Source organism: Littorina saxatilis, linkage group LG5 (assembly GCF_037325665.1).
Source record: "Littorina saxatilis isolate snail1 linkage group LG5, US_GU_Lsax_2.0, whole genome shotgun sequence".
In the NCBI taxonomy this organism is placed as follows: Eukaryota; Metazoa; Mollusca; class Gastropoda; order Littorinimorpha; family Littorinidae; genus Littorina; species Littorina saxatilis.
In genome coordinates, this window is record NC_090249.1 from 34857432 (window position 1) to 34859931 (window position 2500).

Here is a 2500-nt window from a genome sequence, read left to right on the forward strand (position 1 = left end):
TTATTCCGAATGATGAAATGAGAGCATACGGGAGTGTATGACCGTTTATCCAGCCATCTAAGGCAGTCATACTCCGTTTGACATCGTAATGATGAAACATATGAATGGAGAATACACAATCTAAAATCTATATTCGTCATCGTATTTGCTTATTTGTTTTTTGTTCAAATGCTGCTTCATTTTGAACGCACTGTATTCGTATTTTAGTTTGTTTGTTTTTGTTTGTTTTTATTTTTTGTGCTAGTCATTGTTGCTTTATTTTTGACGTACACAGCGAAGTTATACTAATTTCTTACAAGGTCTCAGCTGTTTATCCAAAGCCATGCTGTTTCATCAAAATGGGACAGGATCAATACCAGTTCAACACCGCACCAATTATACAAATATTTGACATTTCAACAAAAAGACAATTCATTTTTCAAAGTATTTTGAGGTAATGGTAATCATGTCCTTTAGAGTATTAACAACGCCAGCCTGGGCAAAACCTGTGTGATTGTGAAAAACGAGTCTCCATTCTTGAAACGTAACCAAGAAAACGCACTGTTGACATGTTGCCATTCCAAGATAACAGTGATTTGGATAATCAACAGAGGTCACAAAAACTGTGTAAGTAAACAAGGACTACAAGGCTAAATACGTACTACGTACCTGTGCGTAGTCTAAATGCAATCATAAACCAGAAAACCAAATGCAAAAAACGACTCACCTTCGTCATGTCTCATCACAGTGAAACCCCCTTTTTAAGACCAACACGGGAAGTTTCCTTTCCTTTAATGACTCCCCCCCCCCCCCCCCCCCCCCCCCATCCTATCCAATATATGACGTCCCACCTATTAAAGTGAAAAAAGCAATTAAACAAGTTAGAGTGAAAAAAAAATCGTTCAGCAGCCCAATTATAATTGAATATGAAGTATAGATCCTAAAATACTTTTGAATTGTGAAATAACAATTGTGTCTCTAACCCCCTCGGTTTAAACATAAGTTTATTTTAACAAAAGTTACAATCATGACATGTATACAAAATACAGGTGTATTTGTTGTTAAATATAACCATAGTTTTGCTTATAACTGCATTTGCAGTTGAATAATACCGTGTAAGCTTAAAATGTTGTAAGCAGCTGTTGTTCACGCAACACTCAAGACATTTTATGACATTTATTGATCTTCCTCAGCCACCTTCTTGTTAACAGCCTAAAAAAAAAAACCCATCATCCAGACTAGAACTTAAAAGAAAAAGGTCTTTTAATGGGTGTTCTTTCCGAAGGGGTCACGCAAAAGACCCCGACATATCCTGGATCGCAGACACAGGACATTTTGGTCTTTTCCTCGTCGGTGTAATTGCACACTCCATGGCGGCATGGAAGGGGGCAGTTGTCTGACGCTAGGCCCGGCCAACCAGTACCAGCATCGTTTGTCTCGGTGAGAGAAATGTTGAACAGATCTCCGAGACTTCCTGCGAGACTGCCTGCGTTAGTTATAGGAGGAAGATCCAAGGTGCCGTTGCTATTGGAAACGTTGTTCTCAGTCGACGGTTTGTTCATGGAAAAATCGAAGGTCTGACGTTTCTGCCTGTCTGGGGTTGGGCTTTGATGGGAAGCCGAGGGAAGGATAAGGAGGAGGAGGAGGAAGAGGAAGAGGACGATGGTGTGCAGGAAGAATAGATTCAGGGAGGGTCGGAGAGTCTTGTTCTTGCTGTCAGCCATGATTTTGTGTTCTGAAATTAAAACAAAGAGACTGGTTAGTAAAGTGATGTCAACAGAATGTTCTGAATGACATGAATAATAAAAATGTCGTGTTACTAACTACGTCCAACTCCCAAGCCATCCCTGCTTCACTGTGACATCCTGGAAGTTTAAAAGCAATCCATCAAATCATTGCCAAACCAGTCAGAACTGACAACACCTTTAATACCTGCTTCATTCGGAACGTGTACGTTACCATCAAAGGCACGCAAGCTAACCGCACAAAATTATCTTTACTTGATAATGTAATTGATAGGTCTTTCTCGCTGAATGCAGAAAATTAATACTGAAGTTTGCCTTTACTGTGGGTTTAATTGTTTGTTTGCTTAGCTGGTTGGTTGGTTGGATGGCCGTTGGCCGCTTGTTCGTTGCTTGCTTGCGTAATTGGTTGGTTGGTGTTTGTTTTTGTTTTACAATGTTCTTGTTGCTGTTTTGTGTGTGTCTTAGATTGACTTCTGTCGAGTCGATCTGGTTTTTTTTAAGTGGCTGTCTAAAAAGCGCTCCAAACTATTAATATACGAGCGAAGAAAAGGGCATTACAAGTTTGAACAATACAAAACGGGTATGCATCTTTTATTTGAAGTACAAACAGGGTTGCAATATGTTGGGGCCAAATGAATCTGGAATGAACTTTAAAATCTCAAAATCAGTCATACCAGAGGTGGTTGAAATTGTGTTCGGGTCAACCTAAGGTAAACGACTGTCCTTCCTGTGAAATCAGTTCTGCTCTCTATCTGAGATATGTCGAATATTGTCAG

At 39.6% G+C, this 2500-nt stretch overlaps 1 long non-coding RNA gene across 1 annotated transcript in view; it reads right to left on the reverse strand.

The window, feature by feature from the left end:
• Positions 1 to 965: 965 nt before the first annotated feature.
• Positions 966 to 2500, reverse strand: part of LOC138966961 (uncharacterized) — a 2428-nt gene continuing 893 nt past the window's right edge. Inside the window, exon 2 of the long non-coding RNA XR_011455803.1 lies at positions 966 to 1714. This is a non-coding gene — a long non-coding RNA (uncharacterized lncRNA). The remainder of the gene's footprint in view (positions 1715 to 2500) is intronic.